This window comes from Camelus bactrianus, chromosome 28 (genome assembly GCF_048773025.1).
Source record: "Camelus bactrianus isolate YW-2024 breed Bactrian camel chromosome 28, ASM4877302v1, whole genome shotgun sequence".
Lineage (NCBI taxonomy): Eukaryota > Metazoa > Chordata > Mammalia > Artiodactyla > Camelidae > Camelus > Camelus bactrianus.
In genome coordinates this window covers 3148803-3173450 of record NC_133566.1, presented here as the reverse complement: position 1 = coordinate 3173450, position 24648 = coordinate 3148803, and the positions used below count along the sequence as shown (strand labels likewise).

Sequence of the window (24648 nt, the reverse complement as noted above, 5' to 3'; positions counted from 1 at the left end):
CTGAAGTTCCTGCAGTTTTCACTGTAAAACCGATTTGGAGCTAGTACCTCCCCATATATATGTATGGATTTGAGTTTGCAACTGAAAAGTTACTTTGTGTTCCCAACAAGCAAGGTGAAGGACGGCTTTCACACACACTTGTCTCTCCGAACTGAGCATGTGGAGAGACGTTCATTCATCTAGCACAAAGGGAACGTGTTGCAGGAGAAACATTATCTCTGGTTTCTCATTCTGTTTCCTAGTGCCGGTTTGAAATTTCTGCAGTTTTCACTGTAAAACAGACCTGGAGCTATTACCTCCCCATATATATGTATGGATTGGAGTTTGCAAGTGAAAGAAACTTTGTGTTCCCCACAAGCTTGGTGAAGGATGGCTTTCACACACACTTATCTCTCAGAACTGGGCATGTGGAGAGACGTTCGTTCATCTAGCATCAAGGGAACGGTTTGCAGGTGAAACTTTTACTCTGGTTTCTCATTCTGTTTCCTAGTGCCGGTTTGAAGTTCCTGCAGTTTTCACTGTAAAACAGATTTGGATCTAGTACCTCCCCATATATATGTATGGAGTGTTGTTTGCAAGTGAAAAGAAATTTTGTGTTCCCAACAAGCTTGGTGAAGGACGTCTTTCACACACCCTTATCTCTCAGTAGAACATGACTTGAATTGTTTAAACATTTGTGCTTATAAGATCAGTCATCGCCCTCTGAGATTATGTGTATCCAACAGGGCAGTGTTTTCTGTGCTTTCCATCAGGGGAATCTAAATAACCTTACAGATATATGTTCTCTATTATCTAAAATGAAATTAATAGGAATTTATTTTATTCCTGTGATTGTTTTTCTATTTAAGCAACCCCCAAGTTAGGTCAAGTCTCTAAAAGTATTATTTATAGGCCACATTTCATAAGCTAGCTCTCATTCCTATGATAGTGTTTCTTGTTTAACTTAAACATTAAAAGTCATATTTGTCTTATTTCAGATGCGGAAGTAGTTGGAGAATAATATAGCTAGAGAATTAAAAGAAGGTATGTTGCCAACATTTCTGAATTAAATTTAGACATTGATTTCCGATCTACACTGTAAACAGTAAATGGCACCTGTTTCTATTGTTTGAATAAAATACTATGTTAAATTTTTTCCTTACACATAGCTAATGAAAACTGTCAAAGCTTAATTTCATTCATAATGATAAATACACTGATTCCTCATTTATTCCTCGTGATCCATAGCTTTAAAAAAATCTCAAGAAGTCTGTGTTCTATGTTTTTGGCTGTGCCCTTCCTCTCCTGCTGTCCCCATGGGCCTGTCACCTGTGCACAGACCTGTTCTCAGAAAGCATGGAGGTCATCAGCTTCTCAAGTTTCTGGTAGTGACTGAGGCAAAAAACCCAGACTCAAGCAATCACAGTTCATGTACCTGTCCCCTGGTGGATGACAATTAATTTCCTGTCATTCACTTTGTCACTGGTTAACATTTTGCCCTCAGGAAAAATTCCAAATTCCTTAGCTTGGAAGAAAAACACCCACATCGATTTGGCTCTTGCCAAAGTCTTCAGCCATATCTCTTTACTCCCCTGCTCTGCCCCTGTGCTCCAGCGGCTGGTCAGACTGCGCCCAGCTCTGCGGGCGCCCTTCCTGCCTCTCCCTCCCACACTTTCTCCTCCTCCTTCAGGTATCTGCATACACATCACGGCCACCAAAGAGGGGACAATATTGACACAAAGCTGGACGTCCCTTCTGAGTGTTCCAACTCTGCCCTCTTTTATACCTGTCATGGCATTTATGTCTCTGTACTGAAACTGCCTGTTCATCTGTTTCTCCAGTTTACGGTACAAGATCTTTCAGGGTGGACTCTGTCATCTTCATCTTGTGGTTCCAGTGCTTGTCACAGTGCCTTAGCATATGGTTGCTGAGTAAGTGAATGAAGAGTGAGAAAACCAGGCGCTCTGATCCTTAGCCACAGGAGCAGTTAATTCAACATGCAGCCCTGGGCAAAGTCTAGAGTAGTAATCTTGGGTTTTGTGTTGTAATCGTATATAGGTATTTTTCATTCTTCTTAAAACTTAGAAAAGTCTCAGCTTTTCTTAAAAAATAAACTGACATTTAGTTACCTATGAAGTATTTTAAGAATCTAATTCTTTCACTTTCTTTCCAGCTGCTATTGAACTTGAATCTAAGTCCTACAGACTCTTGTAGGCTTAATGGACAAGTCAAGTCTAAGTCAAGATCTGGTTTCGAAAGCACGTGAAGAACATGTGGAGATGATGAAGAAAAAGTGTCTGATCTACAAGATGAAAAGTAAACATTTACCTGCTGGGCTGTTTGCCTCACATTTTAGTTACTTCCCGTCAAGATATTGACACTGTTTATTAAAGGAAAATATTTTTATATTATATGTGCATGATTAAAATTGATGTAGTATTCTAAACCACATTTCTCTGCATCTCATTAACTTTTAAGCAGAGGGAATAAAACCCAGCACTTTGGAGCTTTTGGCAGGACCAGGAGAGGGCAGGCCCAGGTGTGTGCAGACCCAGAAATGGGCAGGCCCAGCCGAGGGCAGGCTAAGGAGAGGGCAGATCGGGATAGTGAAGGCCAACGTGAGGGCAGGCCCAGGAGAGGGCAGGCCCAGGAGAGGGCAGGCCTAGGTGAGGGAAGGCTCAGGATAAGGCAGGACTAGGTGAGGCAGGGGCTGAGGTGGGCAGTCAGCATGGGCCCTGCAGGGCCTTGTACTGGGTGGTTCCTGCCATTTCTTCCCCAAGTCCTGGGGTCGCAGGTCTGCCTGGGGCTGTTGGGCTTCAGGCCGTCCACCAGGCTGAAGGCTCGTGTAGTGCTGTTGAGTGTCTGTGAGTGTATGATTGTGGTGTGTCTTGAGGTGCGTGTGTGTGTATCTGAGCGTGTGGGGGGTTTCTGGGTCTATCTGAGCCTGTTACGATCTCTTCCTCAGCCTAAGATCCTCAGAGAAGTTGTCTCACAAATGCACCCACAAGACAGGGCCAAGCCGTTTCCCCACGCAGCATCTGCAGACGATGCCCCGCCCTTCATGTGACATCAGGGCACCACCCCCGCTGACCCGGAATGTACCCCAGAGGTGGTGCCCCTTCTTGGGAGGGGATGCTCAGTTAAGCTCAGCTCCCTTCTTCTTCCAGAAGCAGCAGTGACTTGGCTCACATTCAACAGCAAGTCCAAATCGCCTCATTCTGGAGGTCATGTGGCCAGGCTTCCTGGGGCCAGCGTGTGACTCAGCTCGAGAAGACTGGGGTGCACCCCGCCCATCACAGCCCTCGGGGCCGGCCACATCGCTCCTCTGCCCACACTGCAGGCGCACTGGCCCAGCAGGTGGGTTCTGTCCCCCAGCTGCCTGGCCCGGCCTCCTCGGGGCAGCTGTTAGCTTTAGTGGAAGCGCAAGCTGGAGAGGGGGCAGTTACAGTCGGGGAGGGGTCACGAGCAGGGTCTTGTCAATGTCATCCTGGTCTTGCCCACCCATGTCACCCAGCTTGGCCCCTCTGGTCAGGCTGGGCACCTTCCTGTTACCTCACAGCCCTTGGGCAAGAGCCAGCGGCCTGTCTGCACAGGACGCCATGCTTGCCCTGCTGGGTCTGTCCCGCCTCTTGTGGCTTCTGTGCTATCCATTCGCCGCTGTGTGGCATTGGCCAAGTTCCCCAACCTCTCTGTGCCTATTTCTTCATCTGTAAAATGGGTATGATTGGAGGATCAAGCAAGATGCCCAGGACTTGTCAAATGCCCAGCACAGGGCCCAACATGGGCTCTTCCTCCCCAGAGACAGGCTGGTTTGTGCACCTCTTCAGAGGGATCCCAGGGGGATGAGGAGGGGTGACTGGCTGTGGCAGGTGTCCATCTCACAGAGGAAGCTTTTGGGGAGAGCTCTCTCCACATCCTGAATTTTCTTCCTTCTGTGCATTAGCAAGTTGGCACAGAATAGCCAGTGCTTTGTAGACCCTCGTGATAAAGGTTCTGAACTTAAATTGTGGGCTTTGGGGCGGCAATCGAGCAGTCCCTGGGATTCAAGGATAAGGCCCACCTGGTGAGTGGTCAGCCCGACGTGGACAGTTAAGGATTCAGCAGTCTGGAAACAACGGAGAAACAGATGACAGGGAGGAAAGGGGTGTGGACACAGCGGGTGGACACTCAGTGCCCCGGCTCAGGTTGTCACCACGACCGCCTGCCCTCACCCCTGTGGCTGTGCAGCCTGGAGTCTGATCTTGCCAAGTAAAGTTTGTGTTGCTCAAAGATCTTTCCGAGGCAGTTCCAGAAACAGGGTCCCAAGCTGTGGGGACCCAGCCCTGCAGGGCCCACCATTCAGGCTCACAGCTGCAGGCTCTGACCAGTGAGCTGGCAGCCTGGGGAAGACGTTCACACTTGGTAACTGCGCTCAGAGGCTGTACTTTACCATCTGAATATCTTAAAAAGAAAGCCACCCATCCCAATATTTACCATAGGGTGAAGTCCATGACCAGGCAGGGCAGCGGGGACAAGCAGGGCCTGGGCCCATGAGACACAAAGGGACCGAGCTGGGAGGCATCGGGCAAGAGTAGGTGATATTTAGACACTTCAATCCCATGAAGCTCCCTGTCTGCTCACTGTTTAATCACAGGCCTGAAAAGCCCTTTCTCGGCTCTAAAATATGAAAACAAAGCTGCTTTTGGATTTGGGAGCTACTGTCTAGGGACACCTCACAGGTGTTTGGGGGATTTCCTGGGAAAGGTGTGCTCCCCAACATGCCTCCTCTGCAGCCAAGGTTCCTTCTCCTCTCCCCCCAACCACGCCACCCCAGGACCCCACCAAGCCAGGAGGCAGAGAGGCCCTGACTCAGGTGGAGCCCTGCTGACCCATCTCCTCCATTGCCTTCCCACCGAGCCTGCCCAGATGTCCGGAGCAATGCCTGAGATGAGCTGGACACCCCGCACCGACCGCCACAGCCACATGCCTCAGGCCGGGGGCTCAGGGAGTAGGTCCAGCCCAGTGTAGATCCCTGGGGAGGTGCCCCACCCAGGGAGTGAGGGTGGGGAGTTCACTGGACTTGCTCAGCACTTGCTGGCCTGGTTCACGCATCCCTTTAGGGACCTTTTAGTCACCTCTGAGCCAAGTTTTTCTCAAGCTGCACATTCAAAGCTGACTTAGGCTCATGAGGAAATGATTTGCCTGTCGACTCATAATTTGGTAATTTCATAATCTAGTGTCTCCTTTCTCTCTCTCTCTCTCTCTTTCTCTTTCTCTTTCTCTCTCCGTGATTCATACGTCCTGTCAAATGCTGAAGGTGAAGGCTAAAGTATTCCTGCATGTAGCCACCAGCAGATGCTCACATCAACTCCTCAGACCACCAAGCCTCCCTCCTTGCCTCCATGCATCTCTGGGTTATCTGAAAGCTCCCCATATTCTGCAGCAGAGACTGGCATGGATTTTCTGAAAAGGGCCAGGTACAAAGATTCCCAGTTCCACTGTCTACATGGTCTCCCTCTGAGGCAACCACTGCACATTTCTGCTGTCCATAGTACAAAAGCAGTCATTGACAATGACAAACAGACGTGGCTGTACTCCAGGGAAAGTATTCAAAAAGACAGATCGGGCACACAGGTGGGCCACCTCCTGTTCTCTAGTCATTTCTGTGACCCACACAGCAGGAGGGGTCACTGTCCTCCCTCCCTCTAAACTACAACAGCAGGGAAATTCTTTCCCATTAAAATACCACAACCAGTATCAGCTCACATATATGCTGTACATGAAATGCCTTCTAGGGAAAAAAGCATTCAAAATCTTATGTCATAAAGAGAAAAAGAGTGAGTTACAAGGGAACCCCCATAAGGCTCTCAGCTGATTTCTCTACACAAACACTACAAGCCAGAATGGAGTGGCAAGACACACTCAAAGTCCTGAATAAAAAAAAAAAAAAAAAAAAAGCAGCCTAGGATACTTTATCCAGCAAAGTTATCCTTTAGAATACAAGGAGAGATAAAGAATTTCACAGACAAGCAAAACCTAGAAGAGTTTAGCAACACTAAACCCAAGCTGAAAGAAATATTGGAAGGTCTACTCTAAATAGAGAAGAAGCAGGATGCTACAGAAATGAGACAACTGTAACTGGAAAGTTGATAACTACCATGAATTACAAATAGAATAAACACGAAATTGTAAATGAAGACATCTAAATCATTAGGTGTGGGAGAGGGAAGCAAGAAAATACAGAGATTTTTTCTTCTTTTTAAAATATTTTGTTCTCAGTAGGATGGGTTTGAGCTTATACTACTATCTGTTTAATACAAACAGTTATACTAATGGGTTAACAGACTTACAAAAAAACGGTAACCACAAGCCAAAACCTTACAAGGGAGTCACAAAAACTAAATAAAATCCATGATAATACAAAGGAAAATTACCAAACCACAAAAGGAAGAAGAAAGGAACAAAGAGGAAATACCAAATCAACTGCAAAAATTAGTTCAAAATGGCAATAAACACACACCTATCACTAATTACTGTAAATGTCAATGGACTAAATGCTCCAATCAAAAGACATAGAGTGGCAGACTGTATAATAAAGCAAGAACCTTCAATATGCTGCATACAAGAGACCCACTTTAAGGAGAAGGACACACATAGCTAGAGAGAGAGAGAGGATGGAAAAGGATATTCCATGCAAATGGAAATGACAAGAAAGCAGGAGTAACATTACTGATTTCAGACAAACTAGACTTTAAAACAAAGGCCATAAAGAAATATAAAGAAGGACGTTTTATAATGATTAAAGGATTAATAAAAGATGAGGATATTACACTCATTAATATATATGCACCCAATATAGGAGCCCCTAAGTACATAAAACAATTACTAACAAAGATAAAGGGGGAAATTGATGGGAATGCAATCATTGTCGGAGAGTCAACACCACATTAACATCACTAGACAGATCTTCCAGACAGAAAATAAATAAGGTAACAGAGAAATTATATGATACAATAGAAAAATCAGACTTGGTGGATATTTTCAGAACTTTACACCCCCCCAAAATAGGATAAACATTCTTTTCAAGTGCACATGGAACATTTTCTAGGATTGATCATGTACTTGGGCACAAAAGAAGCCTCAACAAATTTAAGAAGATAGAAACTATCTCAAGCATCTTTTCTGACCACAATGCCATGAAACCAGGAATCAACTACAGAAAAACAAAGGAGAAATAATGACAGCATAACGATTAAGCAACATGCTACTAAAAATCCAGTGGGTCAATGATGAAATCAATGTTGAAATTAAAAAATACCTTGAGACAAATGACAATGAAAACACAACCACACAAAATTTATGGGATGCAGCAAAGGCAGTGCTAAGAGGGAAGTTTATAGCAATACGGGCCTTCCTCAAAACAAAACAAAACAAAAAAAAAACCCCACCAACCTCAAATAAACAGTCTAATCCACCAGCTAAAAGAATTAGAAAAAAAAGAGCAAAAAATCCCCAAAAGGCAGCAGAAGGAAGGAAATGATAAAGATCAGGGAGGAAATAAGTAAAATACAGATTTTAAAAAATATAGAAAAAAACAATCAAACCAAGAGCTGGCTTTTTGAAAGAGTAAGTAAAATCGACAAACTTCTGGCCAAGCTCACAAAGAAGAGAAAAGAGAGAGCACAAATAAGCAAAATAAGAAATGAAAATGGAGAAATTACAACCAATAACATAGAAATACAGAATATCATATGAGAATATTTTGAACAACTATATGGAAACAAAATGGACAACCTAAAGGAGATGGACAAGTTTCTGGAAACATACAGTCCACCAAGACTGAACCAAGAAGAAAGTGACACTTGAACAAATGAATCGCTAGAAGTGAAATTGAATTAGGAATAAAAAACTTCCCTGCAAACAAAAGTCCATGACCGGATGGCTTCACCGGGGAATTCTACCAAACATACAAAGAAGAACTCATACCAGTCCTTCTCAAACTCTTCCAGAAGATTGAAAAGGAGGGAATACCCTCAAACTCATTCTATGAAGCCACCATCACCCTGATACCAAAACCAGGCAAAGACACCACCAAAAAAGAGAATTACAGACCAACATCACTGATGAACACAGATGCAAAATTCCTTACCAAAATATTAGGAAATAGAATCCAACAGCACATAAGAAAGATTATACATCATGACCTAGTGGGGTTCATCCCAGCGACACAGGGGTGGTTCAACATATGCAAATCAATCAATGTGATACATCACATCAACAAGAGAAAGGACAAAAGCCACATGATCATCTCAATAGATGCAGAAAAGGCATTTGATAAAGTTCAACACCCATTTATGATAAAAACTCTCACCAAAGTGAGTATAGAGGGAAAATACCTCAACATAATAAACGCTATATATGACAAACCTACAGCCAGCATAGCACTTAACGTTAAGGTGAAAAACTCAAAAGCTTCCCACTAAAACCTGGGACAAGACAAGGCTGCCCACTGTCACCACTCCTATTCAACATAGTCCTGGAAGTCGTAGCCACAGCAATCAGGCAAGAGAGAGAAATAAAAGGGATCCAAATTGGAAAAGAAGAGGTAAAAGTGTCACTATATGCCGGTGACATGTTACTATATATAGAAAACCCTAAAAGGTCCACACAATAACTACCAGAGCTGATGGAAGAATTCAGCAAGGTAGCAGGTTACAAAATTAACGTTCAAAAATCAGTTGCATTTCTTTACACTAATGATGAATCAATAGATAAAGAAAGTAAAGGATCAATCCCCTTTAAAATAGCACCCAGAGTAATACAATACCTAGGAGTAAATCTAAAGTTTCGTTTTTAAACGGCGGTTATTGCAGCGTTAGGCTGTGTAATTCCGTGTAGCTGTGTTGATGGGTATGTCTCTCACCTCTAAGGTCTTCCACTCTCAGGCCAAAGCTTCAGTCAAAGCAGGGCCCAGACTGACTGCCATTTCACTGGGACCACAAGTGGTAATGTCATCCAAGGAACAAATATATCTCAACCCTGAAAGCCTAATTCAAACTGGTTAAAAGAAAAAATTTGAAGGGCCTTTAATTTTTTTTAGGGGATTTTTATCAATTTTGGAAATTCCTTCCTGATATTTAAGTAAGCATGAAGGCAAATTGAGAATTAGAAATTAAATTTCAAAACGTGTAATGGATTATGATTTGTAAATAACTAGTAAGAAAAATTCAAGTATAGTAAACTAGCATTTTCATATTCACTGGAGTATGCATTGCTAATCTAAGAAATGCTGAAACTGAAAACCATACATATTTCGTATATATTATTTATAAGCATATTTATGATTTATATGCTTATGTGCAAATAGAAGATCAGCCCTCAGCTGTGTTATCTTTTTTTCATTAATTATTTACTTTTAAGCATACAAATAACAGGTGAATACTATATTTTATAAAATCTCAAACAATATAAAGGCAAATCTCCCTCAATGAGAGAAAAATTTTTTTGATGATCATAAACTTTCCATTCTTCGGACCTTTCCTCCTGTTATGCCTTCTCCCTCCTTAAGGTCCAGATACTGAGATACCTTGGGGTGTGAATTTAGGTGTTCACAGCGGCTGTGGGTGACTTTGGGAGGATCAGGTACCCACAGTCCGCATTTCTTTGTCACAGAGTCTTGTGTTTCCTAGCAAGTTGGCCTCTTTTGAAGGGCTTCTGCTATGTCCGTGGTGAAGTCTGTAAGCGGTGAGGGCACTGACTGAAGTGTGTCTCAGAAATCGTCCCCAGCCCTCCTCCAAATGTACCTGCTACTGACACACATTCTGAAATTATGTCATTATAGATTGTTGTGAATTCAGTCCTTCAAAGTGTAAGATACTTTGTGTTCAGAAATTTATATTTCAAATCCACGAACTCTAAGGAGGGATAATACGCTATTTATCAACTTCCATTTTAATAGATTGATTGAAAGATAGCTGAGAGGCCAAGGAATGAGGGTGTGGGTCTCCAGAAAGCAGAAGCAGCCCAGAGAAGCTTCCTGTGCTTTGGTATTAGTTAAGAGTGACCCTGATTCTAAGATTTCAGAAGAATCAGGTTGTGGAACCAAGTCATGACCATAACGGTGCCATCTTCCATCACTGCTTACAACCTGCGACCTCCACAGACCTTCTCACTTCCTGCTGGATTCTAGGGCAGCGCCCCAGCTGTCACGTGACTCTCCTTTGCAGCAGTCACCAGGAGCACCTTTCTGTTACATGCTGCTCTCACTCATCACCTTAACTCCATTTGGCTGAGTAACGTACCTGCACATTTGAGGGCAATTAGGGCTGATTTTGCCAGACCCTATCATGACTCCCTCAGCGCCATGAGGCTCCAAAAATGACTTTAGCTGCTCTTTGTAGAGGGGAGTGGCCACCTGTCTTGTGCCCAAGAACTGATGGCAGAAGTCAGATTACTCACCAGGTGCATTGTCTGGCTTGGTATCTGAAATTCCACCCTTCTAGCCTCATTCTTATGGGTCTTAAAAATTTCTAGATATGGATTAAAGTGAAAGTATAGTATGCTCACAGTAAACCTCTAGGCCCTAAGATGCCAACACCCTAGTGACGGGAGGTGGCTCGTGAGGTGCTGACCGCAGCCCTGCAGGGGACGTGGTGAATTCAGTCCTTCGAGCTGGAAGATACTTTGTGTTCAAAAAATCACCAGGTCTCTTCTGTCTCGTGCCGGGCGGGCTTGTCCGGCCTCAGCTTGTGCAGCACACGTCTCTCTGGAGCGCTGCTGCCTCTTGCATGTAGAAATCAATAGGCTAATTCCAGGAACTGGGCGGTTAAAAAGTAATTGTGGCTCCTTAATTGAGAACAAGTGCTAAAAAGCGGAAAGGTCACTTGGCTGGGAAATTCGCACAGAGGTTCCCACTGCAGAGAAGCTGCAGGACCTGTCGCGCCCGAACGTGTTTCCGAGTTGAACACGATCACACAGTCCTCCCCATTCTCTGATGATGCTAAAAGAAGCAGATGGCGTGAGACCTCGGCGACACAGAGGCATCACCCACAAGCTAAGGAGGGGACAGCATCTCAAAACTGTTGCAGAGGGAGAAGAAAAGATGTCAGATGATCTCACGATGGCTGTGTCCAAGTTCATCAGGAAAACTGAGTCTTGCCAAATATTAAGTAAGTGATTAATAAACAACACAGGTCTGACAGAGTCTAGGCTGTGACTGAGGAATGGGCAATTTGGCAGAAAATCTGGTCTCCCACGGTCACTTATGGACGTGACTTCTGAAGTCATCTTGGACAACACTTATGGGCTTAGCAGCTGTTCATCCCCTAGTCTCAGCTGTGCTAAGTGCATGGGAGAGAGGGCTGGGGTGAGGGCTGGGAGCGGCGTGGGGGGAATGAGCAGGTGGGAGCCCCCGTGGCTCTGACAGCTCAGGTGAAACGGGGAAACACAATGTCTTTCCTCTTGTCTTGAGGCCCAAATAAATCTGTCACACTCTATTTAAAATTAGCTTTATAACTGATTGTATCTCCCAGCAAATTGTAAGCTTCATTTGCTCTGGTCAGTTCTGTGGTCCCCAAGCCCACACAGGTGCTGGAATGTAATGGCTGCCCCACAGACCGTCCTTGGATGAGAAACTGGACACAAAGCCCAGGGGGAGGGTCTGGTGTGGATGGGGAGGGTCTGGCGTGGATGGAGAGGGTCTGGCGTGGACAGGGGTACGGTCTGGCGTGGACAGGCAGTACGATGGAGGAGAGAGCCTTTCATGTCTTCTCAGGTTCTCCTTCAGTTGAGTCTCTCCTGAAGAGGTACAGGACTGGGGCAAATAACACTATATATTCAACCAAAATAAGCAAAGCGATAACCTGGGTCTGAGAGGATGGGAACGTGGGTCTGAGGGGGTGGGGATGTGGGTCCTCAAAGGTGAGAGCTAATCATGAGCAAATGTTCTGGAGAACAAGGGTTGCAGGTTCTTCCCTCCCCAGGCCCATGACTCCTTAACTCCCTGTCACAAGTGTGCCCTCCCTGCTCCAGTAATGAGCCCTCTGCCCTCTTACCCACAGTGTACTCACCCCCTCACCCCAGACCACCCCAAGCCACCCAGGTTACAGGTCAATAGGGTCATTTACACCGACAGTCTAAATCAGCAGGAATCTGAAGGAGCTCTTGGTTTAACTCAGGGAACCCAGAAAGCCTTTTTCGTCCAAACAAAATCTTAAAACATTTACTTAACTGTTTCTTTACTTTAGTTAATAAACTATATTTGAACTTCTGTTTGATTACTGCAAAAAAATTAGTTTTACTCATTTAAGAGAATGCTTACAATGCTTTTGGCATAAGAACATTTATACAAAGCACATACTCCAACTGAGTTTCTCAAACCATGCCCCACTGTGACAAATGGCACAATTTATGAGCTCCCTTAATGATGCTTTAAACTTCCAAATAAATAGCATAACTAAAACCAGACCAACGCCGGAGGCAAAGCCCCCCATAACCTCCCCAAACATCCTCACCTACTCCTTCGAGAAGTCTCCGCATTGTGTGATTTGACCTCCCCTGCAAACCTATGGAGTAAGCTGAAGCTATGTTATTTCCACGTCTCAGAAGAAGAGCAGGAACACATTATTTGAGCCGAGGGACCCACCCCCAGGGCACTGCAGGCAAGTAGGACCTAGTTTATAAGTTCCTGGCCCTGCCTACTGGGGTTTCTAAAAATTGAAGCTGAGTGGTATGGGGTTGAAGGACTCTCCCCCACTAAAATTATGAAGTCAATATGAGATGTCTTCTGGAAACGCCTTTTTACTTTTAAAATAAAAAAAAATTCCTACACTGACTTTTTTCTTACATTCTTTATTTCTCACAAACAATTCAGGTCAATGAAGGCACATGAGTGTTTACATTTTCTACTCAGTATGTGTGAAAAACATTCTTTTCAAAAGAAAAGAATTGATCCTTTGTGATCATAGCCAGCAATCAAGTTAAGTCTAGGAGTCTGACAATCAGTTACATTAAAGTAGTGCCTTTTTCTTCCCCCAAACAATGATTAGGAGGAAAATCTGTAAACAGGGTTGTTTGAGCAGGTCAAGCAGCAGAGACTCACTGTGATGACCGCACCCACGGAAGCTTCTGAAACCCCTTCCTCGGGGAGTGTAGGAGCTGAAACTTTGTGCTGGTTCCCGAGAACCCACCGAGGTGGTGAGCTCCAAATCCAAAGCTGATCTCGTGGGGATCCGCTGCCCCCGCTGAAGGGCAGAGTCACGTCCTTGGACTCGGTGTGGGGCTCCTGAGCTCTGCTCCTGCTGAGTGCGGCTTGTCCTCGCTGGGGCTGCCGCAGGCCCCAGTTCTCACCGCTGAGTTCACCCCAAAGCACAGCCCCTGAGTGAGCCTCCTAGAGATCCCTGCGACAAACGTGAATATGCAGGGGGAGGGGAGGGAGAAGGCAACGTGGGCAAAAGAGGAGGGTAGAAGTATGCTGATGATAGAAAAAAAACAGAGTTAAGAGTGGAAAAAAATTTCCCAACACCAACATGGAAAAGTGTCAGAGCAGAAAAGAATCTCTGAAGCTGAAGCTTTTCATTCACTGAGTTTAATTGCACAGCTTCTCAAAGGGATTTTAGGAAACCCAACTTCATAGAGAAACTAGCGTTCTCGTGATTTATTCCATTGTTTATAAGGAGGAAGATTAATGAACAATGCCGACCAATAATACGACAGTGACGGGTGATGGTGATACTGAGCTCTTGCTACGTGCTGGGTGTGATGCCAGACACTTTCCCCACAGCGATCACAAACTGTGGGCATGATTACCCCCACTTTAGAGGCAGAATAAATAGCATCCCTGGGAGTCAGGCCCTGGCTGACCTGACTCCAAAGGGCACCATTTGCTCTCCACATTTACACTTCAAGCTGCTGTGTGGGGGGCCGGGAGCAGGTGTGCAGGGGCTGTGCTGTAACGTAGGGCACCTTCCTGAAGTGGCAGTTTTCCCTGAAGGGTTGGTGAAAAGGTTTTGGATTTTTTTCTAATGAGTATTAAACATTTCATTCAAAGATTTTAAAGTTAAAAAAAGGTACACAAATACAGATTACATTATACCAAGACAAGATTACATTATACATTATAACAAGACAGTAGTCTACATGACAAAAATCAAAATAAAAAAATTAAAAAGTAAATATACAGGTACTAAACACGCATAATACCCGATACCCACTTCAGGCTGCATACACACAAAATGCCCTGACTACATACATGCTTATGCAAAAGAAATTTTTCTTAGAACACAATTCCAACCATTCTGACTGTCAACTGCCTTAGTCCCCTGGCGACTAATTTGAGAAAACTTCTATGTAATATAAAAATAATTGGCAATGGCACATAAAGACTACAAAAAACAATACAATTAAAAACATATTTGTAATGCAATTCTGTTTAAAATACTGAAGTAAATTAAAATACACAGAAAATGTTATTAGTTAAAAAAAGATTTAAAAAGAAAAAGCCACTCTGAATAATGGTTAAAACCTCATCACAGAAAAATGCCCATCAGTTGTAACATTATGGACAGAAAATTGATTTTTTTTTTTGAGAAGATATCTAACTTGAAAATGTCATTCATTCAAAATTTATTTAAAGTTGTAGATAAGATAGTAACTCGCTGTCTCCCCCTTTGCAAAACGTTTTTATCATGAACACTCTAGTGTGTAGCTAAGGACAAAATAAAAAAAAAAACTCAGGCAGAGTTTCTCAAAATGAGGCCCAGGTGGGTCAGGTCCCGGTGCCCCTGTAAAACCTCCAACAAAGCAAAGGTTATTTTCTATTCTGCAACTTGCTATTTTTATAGGAGTGCAGAAGTGTCAATATCCTTAAAGGTCAGAGAACTGAGAATAGGCTCTCTGGTACATTTCAGGCTAAAGGCAACATTGTTTTACACAAAGTGCAGAGCTGGCAAGACTAAGCCTAGAAAACAGGGCACAGGTTTAAAGGAAAAGAAACAGATCTAATGGAGTCAGATTTGTTCTTCTCTACTACAGTGCCTTTTGGTGAGAGGTAAGAGGATGTTTCTGGGCAGGTCCTCCTCTGCCCAGGCTGGGGTTCAGGCAGGAGCCCTGCCAGGTTCACCATGACTGTGGACCTGCTCTCCCGCAGAGAAAGTAATAATTACTGGTGATTAAAATTACCTCTTAAAGTACCTTCAATTGCCTGTAAAGTATACCAAGGTTGGGGGGTATGAAACGTCTCATTGGCTGGTCAATGGTCAGTCTCCCTGTATGCAAAGGACCAGTGTCATGGCAGGCTCCAAGGTGGCCTGGCCAGCACAGCTGCCTGCTTTGCTCTCCAGCCTTGGCTTCCTAATGTGGACACTTTCAAAGCTCCAGTCCCTCTTCCTCTGCCCTGGCGCTAATGGACAGGGTCCCTGTAACCACTGGGCTGAGCCCAGGCCATGCACACAGCCCACCCGCCTGCTTGTCCATGCCGCAAGCTCAGCTGCACCCCCCCACTGGTCCGCAAGCCCAGCGCCTCCACCCTAGGGGCCCGATCACCATCAGGGATATCAACAACGGATGGCCCACAGGCCAGTGGCGGGCAGCCCTGAACGATCCTGACCCGCTGGCTCAGACGAGGCACAGAGCAGAGTGCAGGAATTGGAACCACCTCCAGCCCGACCCGCCGCAGCCTGTAGCCTTGGACACTAGCTGTGTGGCTAGACACTAGGCCAGATCCCCTGCTCCTGGCAGTCGCCATGGAGACCGGAGCCCAGACTTTCCCGCCCCAACCACGGGGTGATGGGTGAGGGGGTCAGCTGGGGGTAGTGGTGCACTTGGAGTGAGGGGGGACAGGCTGAGCAGTGAGGGGCCTCTCCGAGTGGAACTGACCCGGCTGAGGGCTGAGGCGGACCATTTCGGGATGTTGCGGTGGGGGTCCTGCGGTGAGGCAAGAGGGGTGAGCAGTGTGAGGGCGGGGACCTCGGTGTGAGGAGGAGCCCCATTTTGGAGGTCCTGTCAGAGACCGGGCCTGGCTGGGGCTACAGGGACAGCAACGGGGTGGGAAGGGGAGGCGAGCATTGGGAGAGGGGCTGGGGGTGTTGCCTGGCCCGCGCCGGCGGTGGTGCTGGTTGGGTCCCAGGACCAGTCAGTGGCGGGATGGAGACCTTGCAGGGCGGTCGTGGGGTGGGCCCGCCCCGCCGCCCCGCCGCCCCGCCGCCCCGCCGCCCCGCCGCCCCGCCGCCCCGCCGCCCAGCCGCCCCGCCGCCCCCAGTCGCCGGGCCCCGCACAGCAGGAGCCCCAGCCCGAGCGTCCGCGCTGCGGGCGGGAGGAGGAGGGACGCAGACGCCGGAACCCTCCCAGAGCGTGTGGAAGCTGGGCGGGAGCCAGGTGCTCCTGGACCAGGTCCCCGAGGAGGAACACGGCCTGGGGTCTGCGCCGCCGCTTGCCGTCGCCTCTGCTGCCGTCGCCGGGCAGGTAAGGGGGCGCAGGTCGGGGAGCCGGCGGGTGAGGCCCGGGCAGCGCAGCTCCTTAGGGCCCTGAGGCGGGTGCCGGGCGCCGCCCTGGTTCGCGGTGCCCCTCCCCCACATTGGTAGTCCCTGAACTCCGTGTCTTCCCTGCCGGGTATACCCGGGTTTGAGAAAGCGGGTGCAGCTCCAGGAGATGGGAGGGCGCTGGACGGCCAGGGAGCAGCTCCGACCGGCCTTCAGGCCATGGCCTGCTCTTGGGAGGCGGATGCGTGTGGTCACGTGGCCGCAGGTGGCGCCGCGGTGGGATGGGGGCTGCCCCGTGCAAGCCGTCTGGCAGTCAGCCTGCCCCTGGGAGGCAGACGCGGTGCCGTCAGGGTGCGGAGCCCGCGGCATCAGAGGCGGCGGCGGGGAGAGGGGTCTGCCTCTGTGATCCTGTGGGTTTGCTCCCATCTCCCCTGCGTCCTGTCCTGGGTGCGGCCTCTGTTGCCCCAGGTTCGCGGGACGCAGGTGACAGGTCAGTCTGCTCCTGGAAGGCGGGCGCGGTGCGGCCAGTGTGCGGGGGCCGCGGCAGCGACAGCGGGAAAGGGGAGCAAATCCCCGCGCCCGCTCAGGGCAGCCCCAATCCCGCCATCGCTTCCGCAGCCCCCTGACGGCACAGCGCCCGCCTTCCAGGAGCCGGATGACCTGTCACCTGAGTCCCGAGAACCTGGAGTAGCACAGGACGAGCCTAGGGCAGGCTGCGGGGGAGGTAGAAGCAAATCCACAGGCTCTTATAGGCAGATCCCTAAACCCGCCGCTGCCGCCGCCTCTGACCCCATGGCGCACGCCTCCTGGGAGCAGGCTGACCTGTCACCTGCGTCCCACGAACCTGGGGCAGCAGAGGCCGACCCCAGGCCCTGCCGCGGGGATGACGGGGAGAAATTGATCAGTTCACTAGGGGCAGCTCCCCTCTTCTCGCCGCTGCCCCAGGTTCGCAGGACACTTGTTTCCAGGTCAGTGGGCTCCCGGGAGACAGGCGCAGCGTGTTCGGGGGGGCGGCTGCGGGGAGGGGTGCTGCCCCAGGGGGAGAATGTGGACTTGCTCCCATCTTCCCCCAGGCCTATCCTGGGAGCAGCCTCCGCCTCTGCCTCGCAGGACCCACGTCTTCATGGCAGTCTGCTCCTGGGAGGAGGGCGCAGTGTGGTCAGGGGGCAGCGTCAGCGGCAGACAGGGACTTTAGGAGGACTGGGCTCTAGGGTAACAGCTCTCCTTTCTGATCTTGTTTCCGTCAGTTGGTGGCTGTAGCCGCTTTTCCTTTAGAGGTTATGACCAGATACTGAACATAGATTTCTATGCTATACAGAAGCCACTATATTTAAAATCTATTTTTACGTACAGTGGCTAGCATTTGTAAATCTCAAACTCCCAAATTTATCCTTTCTCACCCCCTTTCCCTGGTAACCATAAGATTGTTTACGAAGTCTGCAAGTATATTTCTATTTTGTAGATGAGTTCATAGTGTCTTTTTTTTAGATTGCACAAATGAGTGATATCATATGAAATTTTTCTTCCTGTTTCTGGCTCACTTCACTTAGTATAACAATCTCTAAGTCAAACCATGTTGCTCCAAATGGCATTATTGTATCCTTTTTTATGGCAGAGTAGTATTCCATTGTATAAATATACAACCTCTTCTTTATCCAGTCATCTGTTGATGGACATTTAGGCTGTTTTCATGTCTTGGCTATTGTAGATAGTGCTGCTATGAACATTGGGATGCAGGTGTCATTTTGAAGTAGGGTTCCTTCTGGATATATGCCCAGGAGTGGGATTACTGGGTCATACGGTAAGTCTATTCCTAGTCTTTTGAGGAATGTCCATACTGTTTTCCACAGTGGCTGCACCCACCTGCATTCCCACCAGCAGTGTAGGAGGGTTCTCTTTTCTCCACAGCCTCTCCAGCATTGGTCATTTGTGAACTTTTGAATGATGGCCTTTCTGACTGGCGTGAGGTGATATCTCATTGTAGTTTTGATTTGCATTTTTCTGATAATTAGTGATATTGGGCATTTTTTCATGTGCCTATTGGCCACTTGTATGTCTTCATTGGAGAATTGCTTAAGTCTTCTGCCCATTTTTGGATTGGTTTGTTTGTTTTTTCTTACTATGTCATATATGTGCTGTTTTGATCGTAGCTCTGTAGTATTGTCTGAAGTCTGGGAGTTATTCCTCCAGCTTCGTTCTTTTTCTCCAGTAATTCTTCCATAATTCTGGGTCTTTTGTGATTCCATATACATTTTAGGATGATTTATTGTAGTTTTGTGAAAAATTACCACTTCTTTCTACTTATGCCCCTTCTTGAGGGTCTTTTCAGGGAGTAGGATTTCTTAAAAGCTTACCCACTAACTCTGAGCACTGAAAGAGCCAGTCTCTTTCAAATTGAAACTGTCAGATAATTAAGCTACAAAAATTAAGCATTTTGAGAGCTGTGCTGATTCTTTGTGGTAATAGTGCCTGGCTTGGAGGATGAGACTCAGGTAAAGAACACAGAATAGCAACAGTGAGCCCTTTCTCTGCACACCTGTGGCTCCCTGACAGCTGCAGACTGTCTTAGGGAAGAGAACAGCTGCGAAAATTTTGATTGTCTCTTTAATTACATTGAATGCAAATAGTAAGATGGAGCCCTCGTTGTGCCCCAATTTTTTCTATCGGCAGGAAAAGTGAAGCATGTTATGCATGGTAAAACATGATAAAAGCTTCATGTAACTAACTGAATAAAACAAGTTAAAACCAAGCCTAAATGTAGATGCCAGACCTTTAAAAGAAATCATAGTACAGTAATAATCTGTTGTTGGGAATCCTCTTTGGGATTATCTGGGGCTTTTCCCACACCGATTTTAGAAATGTAGAAAGAAAACCGATGCAGTAAATTGCTCCAGGTCACAGCTAAGATGAGAACCCAGTTCTTTGCTTTCTAATCCTGCACTTTCTCTTGTACTGTTTGTTATGTGTCAGAATTTGTTCACGCGGTTTATTTGAATATTTTCTAGTGGTTTGCTAATAAAAGTTTGACAACTGGTTCGTTCTGATATGGATGTTGGGTGATACGTTCATTTTTGTAAGTGAATGAGATGAAAGTGCACCGGTGAAAGCATGTCCCAAGTTCCCTCATTCATCAGTCACGGGACTTCTTTGCTGAATCGTGTAACAGCTTTTGAATATTGGAAAAAAAATTCCTTAATTTTTTTTGTGCTATTTAAAAGTAATGACTCCGACATGCACACTTTTGAGTTTGATTGTCTTACTATCCCTGTTAATTTCTTAACCAGGGATAGGGACACTTTTTCTATAAAGGGCCAGAGAGTAAATATTTTAGGCTTTATGGGCCAAATATGGTCTCTGTCACATGTTCTTTATTTGTTTTACAACCCTTTAAAAATGTCACAAGCCCTGATTTACAGCATTTGCCAGTTTCCATGGCATTACGACTCCCACCACAGCTGATCGCGATCTACCACTGCGCCATCACAGTGCACGTGGAGTGGGGAAGAGATGCGCACCACCTCTTACGCGGTGCTTCCAGCACAGATACGGCACAGTCACGGACCTTGAGAGCGCGCACAGTCAAATGCAGGACAATAAAGAGGGAGGACTGGCTTCAGGTATTAATTATCTTTCTTATTAACTTAATTTATTTGTGTAAGTTTATATAATTCGATCTTTATCAATGCCTGCATTTGACAGCTGGCGTACAAAGTCCCTGAAAAGGCAGCAGTGGGCTGCAGGCAGCTAGTTAAGACGGCCTCAGCAGCGGCGTGGGGATAGGCTTCCAGCAGGTGGGCTCACCACAGCCTTGCTCCCCTCGACGGTACATTACAGTACTCAGAGTGGATTAAGTTAGGGTTCTGAAGTGTAAAGTTGGGAGGTTTTATTTCTTTTATGTCTTTAAAATTTTTTTCACTTGAAAGTAATCAAATTATCTATGTTTGAAAAATAGTTTGTTAAATGTTTTCCTGGGTTCTGAGAAGGGTTGTGTTACTCTGGATCTTGAACTTAAATACAGGAGAGAGCTTTCTCATGCTACTCTAAGGACAATGTAGTGATTCTATTATATTTTGAGGTTGATTTAAAAATATTGATGTCTCAATCTCAAAATCCTGGTCACCTTTTAAATGCAGCTACTTGGTGTGATAAAGATTAATTATAAGAATCCCAATATTTTTGTTCATTTTTTTATTGTGGTCAAATATATATATCATAAAATTTGTCATTTGAAGCATTTTTAGTGTACAGTTCTCATGAAATATATTCTCATTGTTGTTCAGCCATCACCACCTCCATCTCCAGAACATTATCTTCCCAAACTGAAACTGTACCCATTAAGCTGTAACTCCCCAATTACCCACTTCCCAACCCCCTGGTAACTATCATCACGTAACTTTCTGTCTCTGTGAATTTGACTACTTTGTGTGCCTCATATAAGTGGAATCATACAGCATTTGTGCTTTAGTGACTCATTTATTTCACTTAGCATAATGGTTTTAAGATATATCAATGTGTAGCGTATGTCAGAATTTCATTCCCTTTTAAGTATGAATAATACCCCATGATGTTTCTATACCTTATCTGGTTTATCCATTTAACCACTGGTGCACATTGCGGTTGTTTGGCCCTTTGGCGGTTGTGCATATGCTGTAGTAGGAGAAACCCCATGTTTAGGTAGAAAAATTAACATGTGAACATGGACACTACCTGTAGGCCACAGATTTTGAAGAATCATAAGCCGTAAAAGCATTAGACAAAAATTTGCTTCTTGAAAGAATATGTATGGACATTTTTAGCTTAGTGGGGAGGGTCAATTAGATGTTCTAATAAGGCTTTGTTTGCAAACACTGGCATTCCCTCCATGTTGGAAAAATAGAACTGTTGTATCTTTTTACCAGACTTAAATACAATATGATCACTTTATAATGGCGGTCTAACAATCCCTTGTGTACGTGAAAGACACGCTGAAAAATCAGCTAGTTATAAGACCAAAAAAAGATAAGGTTTGTGTGGCTAAATGGATTCTTAAAGAGCTAGTAAATAAAAGTAGATTGCAAGTATTCTTACTGGTTTATTTTAAATATTAGGGTCCTTTTAGAACTGCTGCAGGCTGGAGGCATAGTTCAGTTTGAAGAGAGTCGGCTCATCCGGATGGTAGAAAAAGCAGAGTTGTAAGTTGTTTTGAAGCCATGTGTTAATCCCCAGAGAACTATTAAATTACATTTCTCTAACTTGAAGCCCAATTTATTGATGCCTTGTCATTTTTTAATTAAGAAAAGCTATGCGTATAACAGCAATAACCTGAAAGCTTTTGCCTTTTGAGTCTAGAAGTTAGTAAGATTTACAGAAATTAACAGCAAGTAAATTTGAAGTGCTTGTGCATTTGTTTTAGTATGAAAATGGGATAATAGTTTTATGAATTACTAGTTTTTTTACTTAGAATTTCTATAGTATTTGATAGATTTTTGATATATAATAAACAATGCAGAATTGAACATAGTCAATAAGATGCAGTATGTTAGCCCTACTACTTATCTAGCTTGCTGACTTTCGTTTGACATGTTTAATTCTGGATGGGGAAACTGCATATAATTGATTAATTGATATCTAATTTATTACCTATTTTTATGTGACACATTGTTGCTTTAACGTCTACGTTGTACCCAGCTTTGAAGTCCCCGGCGTACATAGTACTCGGCAGCACCCCACACCTGTCTAGTTTAGAGGAATGGCGGGTGCTCACCTCCCTTAGATACTGTAACTACATTTAACAGTAGAAACCACTTCTGTACTCATTTTTCCTTAATACTAACCTCTTTGCCTGGACATATATCTTATAAGCTAATAACCACCTGTCTGCTTGGTACGCTGAAGTTTTTCCTTTTATGATCTAGCTATCAAATCTGTGAATTTATGAACAAGGACACCAATATGACAAAATTATTGATTGCTACCTATGTGATCCACTAAGAGAGGGGCATTCATAAGAGCTTTAACCTTTGTTCTTACTCGGTTTCCTCCCCTCCCTTTACCAAATAGAAATAAGTACTCAGTAGGTATAACTTCAGTAGGAATATTTGGACGTGTGTTTACTGAGCCAAGGTTCTCTTCGTTTATTCAACAAACTTTTATTGCATGCCTGCCATTAGCCAAGTATATATTGATAAGTAAAACAGACATATAGTTCCTTCCTGCAGTTTTAGAACTTAATAGTTTAGTGATGGAGACTGACAATAAGAAAATCAAATATATAATTGTAAATTATGATGAGTGCTAGAGAAACTGGGTGCAACTTTAGAGGACAGTTGGGTAACTGACTTATACAGAGCGGCCAAGGAAGGAATCTCAGATAAAATGACATATAAACTGAGTCTTGGAATTTGATAAGAAGCCAGTCAAGGAAAGAGTAATGGAAAAAATGTTCCAGTATAGGGAACAGTCTGTGCAAATTCCTGAGGTGAGAAATTTTTTTCACATGTTCAAGGAACTGAATAGAGAGATCGTATAAATGAAGCAAAGGTCAATATAAGTTGAACATAATAGACAAAAGTAAGAGGGATTTGAGATGAAGTTGGGAATGTGAACAGGGACCATCAAAGACAAAAGTTTGATATTCGTTCATGAGATTAATGAAATTGAGACTAAAATGAATTGGCATAGATTTACTTCTAAAAAATTTATAGCAAACATCCATATATGCACCACCTCAACTCCTCTTAACATTTTACCATATTTGCTTTATCACCAACTGTCCATCTACCCATTCCTCCATCAGCCCATCAATCTGTCCTTTTTAATGCGTATCAAATTTGCAGATGCCATTACATTTCACCCTAAACATTTCATGGACATATCATCAGCTAGAGTCAATCATATTTTACAGTTTTTTAAAGAAAATTTCCCACACAATTAAATGCCCAAATCTTAAGAGAGCATTTCCTAAGGTTTGGAATGGAAACAGATGTGTAACAGAAACTGATATTAAGCATGAAATAGTAACATCATCCCCAAAAGTTCTCCCAAACACCTGCCAATTGATCCCCACTCCCACTGAGATGCAAGCACTGTCTCTGTTTTTCCACTGTGGGTCAGTTTTGCCTCTTCTAGAAGTTATATACATGGAATCTTACAGTATGTGCTCTTCTGTGTCTAACTTCTTTCACTCAGTGTAATTATTTTGAGATTCAGCCAAGTGGTCGTGTATATCTGTAGTTCAATTTTTTTTTTTTTACTTCTGCCTGACATCTCGTGTGAATGAGCCATAGTGTGGTTATTCATTCAGCAGTGAATAAATACTTGGGCTACCTCATAACCAGCTTTTAAATAGAATTGGGCAAGCTAATTCTAAAATATTAATGGGAGGAATAATTATAACCATAGCCAAGCAGAAATCTCTGAGAAGGGGGACTTGCCCTACCAGATATGAAAGCGCATTATACAGTTATAATAATTAAAAGAGTGGGTTTTGAAACAGAAAAGGCAAATCAGAAGGATAGAATTTGAAAGTCCGGAAGGAGACTGATGTATGTAAGATAAATGTGTTTAAATAAAAGGGCATTTTAACAGCCCTCAAAATGGATAGATACAAATTTGAAAACAAAAGAAAAAATAAATATAACATGGAAGAGAATTTCCTAAGAAAAGTATAAAAGCAAGAAGTCATAAGTGGAAAAATTAATTAATTTAACCAGAGAAAATGTAAAACCATCTGCACAATTATAAAACATAAAAATAAAGAATATAAGGTAAATTGACAGAAAAAGCATAATGTCCTTAGATATTTTTTAAACTCTTACAAATCAGTAACAGTAAGATAACTCCCAGAAAAGTCAGCAAATGAAATGAACAAGGTCACAGAAAAGAAGAAGAGAAATACAAAAGAAAGGAAGCATTGTCGTAAATGTTCAGTCCCACTCATCAACAAAACATTGCAAATAATAGGCCACCAATTGACAAAGTGTTTCACATTGAAAATAGACATTCTTGGCAAAAATTTGAGGCACTCTCACACATTGTTTGCTGGAGAATAAATCAATAAATCCAGCATGACAAAAGGGCATCTCCACTGACCTGCAGTCCCACGCCTGGTATCTAGTGTTGTGTATCTGCAAAAATACTGAGACACTAACACTGTGATATTACAAAATTGAAAATAACTAAAATGTTCTCAAGAGGAAAAAAGGTTAAATTAAACATAGTTTTTCAATACGATAGA

At 44.4% G+C, this 24648-nt stretch overlaps 1 long non-coding RNA gene across 1 annotated transcript; it reads left to right on the top strand.

Moving 5' to 3' along the window:
• The first annotated feature begins 899 nt into the window (after positions 1-899).
• LOC141575427 (uncharacterized) lies at positions 900-2430 on the top strand. Its single transcript, XR_012503008.1, has 2 exons — positions 900-1023; positions 2153-2430. It is a non-coding gene; the product is annotated as an uncharacterized LOC141575427 (long non-coding RNA).
• The last annotated feature ends 22218 nt before the right edge of the window (positions 2431-24648 follow it).